At 37.1% G+C, this 9,995-nt stretch overlaps 2 pseudogenes; both read right to left on the bottom strand.

Moving 5' to 3' along the window:
- Positions 1-3,155: 3,155 nt before the first annotated feature.
- On the bottom strand, positions 3,156-7,238 carry LOC113273310 (annotated as a pseudogene).
- Positions 6,459-9,325, bottom strand: LOC113271614 (annotated as a pseudogene).
- Between the last annotated feature and the right edge of the window lie 670 nt (positions 9,326-9,995).

The raw sequence follows: 9,995 nt of genomic DNA, 5'->3' as shown, positions 1-9,995 counted from the left end.
TTCCTGATTGTGTGTTCTCTGATGAAAATTTCCAAGTCCGATTCCGCATGCCCAGACATTTGGTGCTAAATATTATTGATGAGCTTTGTCAGGTAGAACCTCAATTTAATTATCAGTATGATGCACTGAATATTAGGAGTCATAGTCCTGAACAAAAGGTTACTTCGGCTTTGAGGATTTTAGGATATGGAAGACCTCCAGATTCTAATTATGAGTACCAAACAACTGCGTTGTTTTGTGAAACAATAGTTAATCATTTTGGTCCTACTTATTTACAAAAACCAACTGATGCAGATGTTAGAGAAATATTAAAGCAGAATCAGGAAAGGGGATTTCCTGGAATGCTGGATAGTCTTGACTGCATGCATTGGGTATGGATCGGATGCCCTACCTATTGGGCCAGTCAGTATAAGGGTCACTACGCAAAACCAACAGTGATCCTTGAGGCTGCTGCTTCTTATGATTGTTGGATATGACACGCTTTTTTTGGTCTCCCGGGATCTCAAAACGATATAAATGTTTTAAACAAATCATCTTTGTTTGAAGATTTAAAGTATGGAATTTCTCCTCAGGTAAATTTCAGTATTAACGGGAATCACTACACTCATGGTTATCATCTTGCAGATGGAATTTATCCAAAATGGTCAACTTTAGTTCAATGTTACCGTCATCCACCTGCCGGTGAAATAGGTCGTTCATACTCGTATTTCAATAGTAAACAAATGAATCTGAGAAAGGATGTGGAACGGGCTTTTGGAATTTTGAAGCAGAAGTTCGCAGTCGTTTGTGGGCCTTATCGTGGTTTAAGTTCTCGTGAAATACAAGGCAACATCAACAAGACCGCTCTCTCGACCACGAGCAACTTGCATTAGAGCAGCGACATACAAGGCAACTTGGGCGTTGATTGTAACAAAGCGACCGGACAATCCATTTGCATCACGCTCGTTGATGTTCATAGTTTCGTTTCGAAAGTTAGCAAATATGTTATCCCACAACTTAGTAGATTGTTGACTGGCACCATCGATACTATCTTGTGTTAAGAACACATAGTTTCTGCAAATGCTTTCATCTTCGGCTACGGTAAATTTTGGACCCCTAATCTTCTTCTTTTGTTGTTTAGATTGAGTATTAGATTGAGACATATTAAAGAAATTGTACAATACAAGTGAATGAAATAGTTAGATGATGAAATTTATTTTAGATTAACAAATGTGAAGAGTAGAGAAGAGAAGGTGTGAGTTAAAATGTTAAAGGAACATGGTATTTATAGGAGGGGGGGGGGGATTATGGACGTTGGATCAGATTATACTCAGCGGTACAAGCTAAACCGGACGGTCTTATAAAACCCGGTAGCGGTGCAGTAAACACCTAACGGTGTAAACTGGACTCGGTGGAAACTTGACCTGGCCTGGATAAGTGGCAAATTTTCCACCTAGCCAGGCCAGTTTGCCAATTTTCCCCCTCCATAGTGGGTGCTTAAATGGCAAACATGAATGTTTGCCACACCCATAGGAAAGGGCCTAAGATATCAAATACAAAAGAGAAAAATATCGTTTGGTCCTTTTTTAGGTGGGCCCATGTCTGTTTAGTGTTTTGGTCAAACGCCTTTATTGTTTGGTCCATAATTATTTAAATTAACTGGACAAAAATACCCTTCCGTGTTAATCTTTTTTTTGTAGCAGTTCATTCTTCAAAATGAACTCCTGTTAATTTCTACTTATTTTTTCAGAAATCACCTAAAAAAACAGAGTTCATTCCAGAAATGATCTCCATATAAAAACCTAAAAAAACATAGTTCATTCCCAGAAATGAACTCCATATAAAAAATGAACTCCATATAAAAACCTAAAAAAACAGAGTTCATTCCACAAATGAACTCCATAGAAAAACATATACAAACCAGACTTCATTTCTGGAATGAACTCCATATAAAAACATCAGCAGCATCATCTTCATCTTCTTCGACGTCTTCAAAAGCAGCAACAAACATCATCATCACGAAAAAACATCAACAAATCATCATCAACACGAAAAATATCAACAAATTGAGATTTCCAACACGAGCAACAAACAGAAATCATCATCGACACGAAAAACATCAACAAATCGAGATCTTCAACACGAGCAGCAAACAAATATCTCATCATCTTCGTCTTCAACACCAGCAGAAACGTCAAAAGAGCATCTTCATCTTCGTCTTCATCTTCAACTTCAACAGTAGCAAAGAAATCAAAAACGCATCTTCATCTTCGTCGTTTTCATAATCTTTATATGATTCTTCGTCATCTTCATCTTCAACACCGTCATCTTCATCAAAGTCAAACACCAGCAGTAAAAACGGAGAAAGAAAATCAAGAACAGAGAAACTAGATCTGAAAAAATTAGGAGAGAGAAAACAAATCTGAAAATAAAGAGGAGAGAGAGTGTAAATATTTTTTAGTGATTTTGTCTATATATGTGGCCCCAAAAGGGTATTTTTGCCACCACACAATGACATTGACATCAGCCTAGGACCAAACCATAATATTTATGACCAAACTATAATATATTTTACCAAAAAGGATCAAACAGACAGTTGGCTGGGTCAACTGGACTTGACTCTCTCTAATATATTATTTTTAGGATCTAATGGTATTTCCTTGTAGAACTCATTCATTTAAAGAGTCACCGACTCTTTAAATGTAGCTTTTCTTTCGGCCGTTAGATTTCCACAACTCATTTTAAATCTACGGATAAAAAACAAACAATTCTTAATTGTCCGTTAATTCTACGGATCAATAATAGAGTTCTCTTGTTTTACTCCCCACATTGTTTATGACACCACACTTGTAGATTACATTTTTGGCAATTGGACATTTAGTCGCCCGAGATTATAGTTAGGGAAAATCTTTCCACCCAGATCCAAATCTAATTGGATTTTTCCTTAAATCATCAATAAAATTAGACACCCCTTGCACGAGATTGCCTTCTACAGTATGTCTTTCCTCCCCACCTTTTTTATTCACTTGTGCAAGTATAATTAGTCATATGCACCGGAAGTCGCCAAGTAAAAAAAATTTAAATTCTGAATAAGTTTAGTATTAAGTGAAAATACTGATGAAAAATTCTAGTACATCTACTGAGCATGTACAACTGGTGAATTACTAGTTGAGAAAACAATTATGGTTCTATATACAGCTAGAATCTGATAAAGAATAAAGCAACAAAAATTGAGTTACCTACTTCTCATCCAGAGACAATCTGATTGGTTTACTAACCTTTTATGGGCCTATCTGTTTGAGAGTTGTTGAGCCCACTTCTCATGTAACAATGTAGTACAATTACAAACACTACTCTTTCAGAAATAACATTTTTTTTCTTCGTTTTCTTTGTTTTCAGAAACCTTTGTTTTCAAAATCAATAAGTATGATGTACTCATAGAACAACTTTGGTCTGCAGGAAAACAAAATTTAACTCGCTACGAATCCTAAATAGTGAGTCAACTATGACTTTTGTTCTCCGAAAATCTCTTTAATTCTTCGTCTGACAAGGATCGTGCACAATCAGATGAAGTTCATTCTGCTCGGTACTGTGATGCCTGCCCTCTTTAAAAGTTCCTGAGAAGCTTCTTTTGCTACTGAGAAAACTTGTCCCTGTCCAAGAACACCACACGATTAGCCAATTGCGTTTCAAAAATATAATGTCAGACAGTTTCTAAGACTTGTCGTATTTTATTTTAGATGACTTGTTTTCCAAAAGAAGTTCAGACATACCTCTTCTATATTCACCATCTTCCTGTCCTTCATGATCCACTGACCATTGCACATGACAGCTTCAATATTCTCAGTTCGCAAACTATAATAGACAAGGCTGGAAATACTGCAAAAGAACAGATGCATAAATACATTTGGTCAACCTGATAAATGCAAGCAACTAACTGAAAAATTGTAAAGAATATTGGAAACATATAGTATTCAGATATGAGATACAGAACCTAAAATCGCAAAGCTAGCTGTCAATGTGGGTACGAAAAGAAAGCCACAAGTTTGCAGTATAATCTGAAGCAGAGTGGAGAACAAATGAAAATGACGCTTTTCGGCAGAAGGTATCATAAAGTTTACAATGTGCCCTAATCTAAGAAACAAAAAACGTGGAACAGCGTTGATCCATGTGATTAGGACACATTTTAACAAACATAAATCCAATTTCAGAATTCCTACCAGTCATGTACAGGTAGCATGGACCAAGAGAAGGGATCAACAATAACCATGTCAGCCTACCAGAAAAAAAGAAAGAAAGAAAGAAAGCACCATCAATATAAACCAATCAAGCGGGACACAGAAATAAATTACATAAGCACAATATGTATCATTAATTGTACCTTTTTACAGACTTCAAGTGAACCTATTTCATTATCCCATAATACTGATTTTGCACCATTTATAGTTGCAATACCGTCTCAGCAGGCAGAGCTGTAGGGTCGGTTGTGCCCTTTAGGTAAGTTTCCCGTCATTTGTTAATTAATAAAGAAGCTAGATACATCTCATCAGCTGTCAAAGGAAGATTCAGTCACAACACAAGTTATTCGCCTGAAAACCGTTTACTGATTGGAGGAATCCAGATAATAAAGGGGGTACAAGGCGCAAGAGAAAACTAAAGAGCGAGTAAGCGTAAATTGAGCAGTTGAATTATAAAACAAGACAAATGGGTATTTGCAATGAAACAAAGGAATATGGAACAAACCTATGCTCATCCTATTATTCGATGGGGCCCCATCAGTACCCAAAGAGACACAAATCCCAGCATCCAGCATCTCCTTTACAGGTGCGAACCCAAGCATTCGCATTGCTGCAGCAGGACAGTGAGAAACTTTAACACCAGCCTTCGAAAGAAAACCAATCTGCCAATATAAACGATATTAGTTTCTACAAACTCAATTGACACTATTAATATAAACATGCAAACTTCGCTAAGAAGACTAAAATACGTGATCTCTACCACTAAGAGACTCAATTGAATGACCAATCTTAGCATGATAGAATGCCAAGGATTTGAACCACCTCAGTATCATCGACCCAGATGGAATGAGCTGCCAGCAAGTTGGGTTGTAGGAGCTCTATTTTCTTCAAGGATGTAACTGTTCCATGATCAACTTCTCGAGTCTTGGTCACAAATTCATTTTCATAAGCTATCTCTGCAACATGCTGTGAAGGAAAACAATAAACAAATTAGAATCAGGACCATAAAATCGAACAATCAGAATTATTTTAATATAGTAAGAATCACGCATTCAAGAGTCTGGGACAAAGGATCATATAGTTGATCCAGGAAGTAGAAAAACAATCCATAGTACAATGGGACGTGCATTATGATGATAAGAAACAGTGTTTCGTGGGAACATAAAAGTGTAACAAGAAAAGAAACAATTAGTAGGTGTTAGGAAGATAATAAATGCACAATGGATGGTACCAAGAAGGATTCATACCATGTGGATGCCTGTGTTCAGTTCTTTCGCCGCATCTCTAGTTTCAAATAGTAGTTTATCAGTTGCATTCATAATTTGCCGTATTCCAAACCACATTCTAATACGCCCATCTGCAGTATTATGATGCTTCGCATAAGTCAATAAAGTAACATTGGTCATACAACAAATAATGGACCAAAAAAACAGGTTGCCAAATGCACGAGAAAAAAACCAAGTTCAACAAATGACTAACACCAATGACAGATTGAAACTGATTCCCAAAGCATACTAACAAAGAAAGATTTCGAAATGTGAAAACCATAAAAGAGAACAGACTGAGTGCAAACCTGAATACAATAATCAGTCGACTGAACACCCCATTTTTCTGGTAAGCCCTCATCACAATCCATGGTTGACTGCACTAAACATGCACGTAAACCCAGTAGCTCCACCGCTCTTGCCATCCCAGAGACATGCTGTCCACCCGCTTCAGCAAAACAAGTTACCTGTAATTCGCAATGTCAAAAACCTATCAGAAAATCAAATATGCAATACTGTCTGGACATCTGAGTAACAACTGAAAGACTAGATATTTAGAGGGAGCTTACACCAGAGTGAATGAGCTCAATTCCACAAAGCAATGTAGAAAGATAAGAATCTTCTTCAGTCATATTTGATTCATAAGGCAAGATACTTTTATGTAACCAAGTCATTAAATCAACATCATCAGCTATTCCTCTGCCAAGTTGTTGAGCTGTATGAACATGTGTATTGATTAAACCTATAATAAATTTACAATCAAAAACATCAACCAAATTACCAAAAACATAAATTCTCAACAGAGAAAGATTAGTGAGATTGAAATCAGAACCTGGAATCAAGATTTTTCCATTGAGATTAATAATATCAACATCATCATGACCAGCAGTACCAAACTCCGCTAAAATGAGTGAAGATTGATTAATAGCAATAATCTTATCTGCATCAATAACAATAGCACCATCTTTGAAAACCCTTTCTTGATCATCCATTGTTATTATCATACAACTGTGAAGAACACTAAATCTTTTTTTACCGGAGTTGCAAATGCTACAAGGTAGCTAACCAAGCACAGTCCAAATAGGAACACTAAGCTCCCATTAATTAAAGTTAACAGAGACTTGACAACTGAAACAAAACCAAGGAACTCCCAAGTGTAAGGAAAGTGTAAAAAAAAGATAACCCAATTTGTCATTCCATATCTCCCAGAACTCATAAGAAAAATGTCTGTTACACTACACCAACAAGCCGCACTAACTAATGTTCTAAAAATGTGCAAACCTGCATTCAATAATGAGCTTTTCAAATTTTACAGGATTTCGAACCTGCATTCAATAACCAAGTCGGAGACTCTGCAGCACCCAGTAGTACTAGTGACTAAGTTGAAGAGAGAGCGGAGCAAGTCATAAACGCAAGTCAACCATAGACTCCTTACCAGGATCCGTAGGAAATGGAAGAAAGAGCAGATAAAGGACCTTAGTTGGCGAGGAAGCTAATGCACACCAACCAAACCATCTGCTGAAAGGCGTGTTCCAAGCCAAGTTTTCAACAGGTGTTGAGGCGGTATGTAGGTGGCAGATTCAATCATGGAGAAGTCACTAAATAATGGTTATGCAGAGGATCCAGCAGTTGCCAATGAACCAAGCAAAAGAGTCAGGCCTCTGAATTTGTTCTTTTCCATCAGAATCCAGCAGTTACTCGACAGCTTACCGTTCTTAACTTGTAACGGGAGGTTCCAAGTCATATTGTCATCCATATTTTATCAACTACTATAAGGGTTTAAGTGATGATGCATCAAGTTTCTTCTTCAATCTTTTCCAAGTCGCCAACATATCAGCTTGTGTTAAACCTTTGTACAGCTTCTCCAATGTGATCTTTTGTGGACGAAATCCACTCTGTATCATCTCCACCACAAACTCACAAGCTTCTGCCCACTTCCGTTTCTCATATAATCCATGAATCAACAACGTATATGAATCCAAATCTGGACCATCTCCACTCTCCTTCATGTCATTCCATATCTCCTGCACTATATCCATCTTGTTCAACCTTGAAAATGTTCCGACTAATATATTATATGTGGACAAACTCGGCGTACATGACAAGTCTCCCATCTTCTTGTACAATTCAAGGCATTATCAGCATGTTTCCTCCCTTGATATTCCTTAAAGAAACAATTAAAAGTTGTAGGAGATGGACTTACTCCATTAGCAACCATCTCATTAAGGATTTCCTCAGCATCTTCGAGCCTTCCACATGAACAAAGACATTTTATAACTGAACTATAGGTTCCCACTGTGGGGAAAATCCCTTTTTCTTTCATCGAACACAACTTATCAAGCGACAAATCTGGTTTATGCGCACGGCTGTAAACGTGAAGAATAATAGAGTAGCTAGTCACATCTGGTTCTATTCCCCTCTTCTGCATTTCATCCAACAAGTTCTCAGCTTTTTGAATGATCCCTTCAAAATGAGTTTCCGGGTGTAAGACCGTTCTACGGCAAATTCCATTCAAGAGAACATTATAGGTAACAATATTCGCTTCTAATCCACGATCTATCATTTCTCTAAAGAATTTCTCTGCCACTTCGGGTCGATTTAACTTGCACCAACCATAAATCAGAACTGTATACATGCGTATCCGGTTCAAATTTGGATTTCCTTCCACTGAAGATCTCCATAGCCACCTTAGCATATCCATACTTACACAGAGTGTCAAGAAGGTAAACAAAATCTTCTCTATCAGTTTCCCTTTTTGTGAAACTCTCCATGTCATCAAAAGCTTGGAGGGCTTGCCTTGTAAGTCCTGCAGCTATCAATCTCCGAAACAAAATGCCAAAAGTTTTCGATGTCGGTTTATCACCTAGCTGATCCATTTCAAGAAGCAACTGCCAAGCGACGTCAAATTGCCGTACTTTTCCCATGATATCAATCATCATATCATAAGCAACCCCGTCATGGTGGTAACCTGGTTGTTCTTTTGCCCAAACAAAGAAATCCAATGCAACGTTCGGCACATTTTTCAATCTAATCACAGTTTGCTGAACCAACTCAGTAGAAACTCTTATACCATTGAGATGAAGTAGAGTGGATTCCATAGCATGATAAGGATCATGGTGCTCTATTAGAAGGTTAGCGACCATGTCTACGTCATTTGATGTCTGAAGAGATGGAAGGGACGGTTTCAAATATTCCCTGAACTCTAACTGTAGTTCGTTAGCTGGTGAGAGCTCATGAGAGTCAGAAGAAACATACGATGAAAAACTCAGTTTGGACAAGTTTTGAGCGAAGGAAGTGAACAAGAAACATCGAGGCACTAATTTGAATGCCATTCACAACCTACAAAAATAATTCAACAAATTCACTAAAACTTACAAATAGCTATTATAATATTGTATATATATATGAATATGAAGGAAATGAACGTATTATTCAGGAATTTTATCGAACAGCTTATGTGCAGCAATAGAAAGAGTGAATAAGTTTGCATACATGTGTGAGTAGTGCTTTCAGATATTCCCGAAACTCAAATACTATTATCCATCTGCCGGCGCCTGGCAACTATACCCGTATTTTTAGTATGACGTTAGATAATAAATTTGTTAAGACTATTAGGCATCACATTTTTAAAGCTCTTGTAGATAAACATAGCCTAGGTAGGTTGAAATTTATGTCATGAAATCAGAGATGGTTTTTACTGATCAACTAGTACATTAGTAATTGTAAGAAAAGCAGAGTAACTTATCTGAAAGATGGTTCATTTTGTACAGCAGTCTAGTAGGAATGGGATAAAATATTTTTTCTGATGCACACAAGCCCATTCAGAACCGGAGTTGTTGCATACATTATGTCACTTGCAGTGAATTACAAGAAATAGATTACCCTGACATCCAAAATAATATAAGAAATAGATTACAAAAATTTTAAGGAGGTTGGATCTTGATTCCTAATAACAAATCAATTGTCACCATGAACACAAGAAATATTACAGAAAAAATCAAGTTACATAAACTAGAAAGATACATTATCATCACAAATCAATTGTCTCCTCCATGAATACAAGAAATAGAATAGATTACAAATAAAAAATTTACTTAATTACTCCAGCCAGCCAGCACTATTAACACAGAAGAAATTCTGGTCCAGGGGTTGTTAAGTTCATCATCGTCTCCATATAGCTGCTGCTGCAATTCAACCTCTGGTACTCCAAGTCGATCATATCAGAGAATGGCTGATCACAAACCATGTCATAAGAGAAAGGATCAAGACTAATCAAGGGTTGGTACTCTTCTTGATTAAAGATATCAGAAGAAGAAAGTCCATAATCATCCAAGTTCTTAGATGATCTTACTGCCATCGAAGTAGCTTCCAGAACCCCAAAACTCTTATTCATCTCCTCCTCCGGTTGCGGTTGTTGTTGATTATAATCAGAACAAGGAAATCCATAATCATAAACGTTGTTAGACGATCCTGCTACCAACGAAGTGGACTCGTAATGGTGATCTTTAGATTC

This window comes from Papaver somniferum, chromosome 4 (genome assembly GCF_003573695.1).
Source record: "Papaver somniferum cultivar HN1 chromosome 4, ASM357369v1, whole genome shotgun sequence".
NCBI lineage: Eukaryota > Viridiplantae > Streptophyta > Magnoliopsida > Ranunculales > Papaveraceae > Papaver > Papaver somniferum.
The sequence above is the reverse complement of the archived record's forward strand: the minus strand, read 5'-3'. Positions and strand labels throughout refer to the sequence as shown.